The following is a 261-nucleotide window of genomic DNA, read 5'->3' as shown; positions in this document are numbered from 1 at the left end:
CGGCGCCGCCGCCCCGCGCCGCAGCCAACCGCGAGGCGGCGGCGGGAAACACCTCCCGGGCCGCCAATGGCCGCCCGCGCCCCCCGCGCTTCGGGGAAACGCGTCCATTATGGGAACTGGGCAGGAAACATCCCGGCCACCCAGCGGGGCAGGCCAGGAGGAGGCACTTGGCTGAACCTAATGCTGACCGGAGAGGAGAGGACTTTCTTTGTCAAGAGCTGTCAGCTGCGAATATTCCTTGGGAGTTTGGAACCTTTACCA

Source organism: Molothrus ater, chromosome 5, assembly GCF_012460135.2.
Source record: "Molothrus ater isolate BHLD 08-10-18 breed brown headed cowbird chromosome 5, BPBGC_Mater_1.1, whole genome shotgun sequence".
NCBI lineage: Eukaryota > Metazoa > Chordata > Aves > Passeriformes > Icteridae > Molothrus > Molothrus ater.
Note: the sequence above shows the minus strand (reverse complement) of the source record.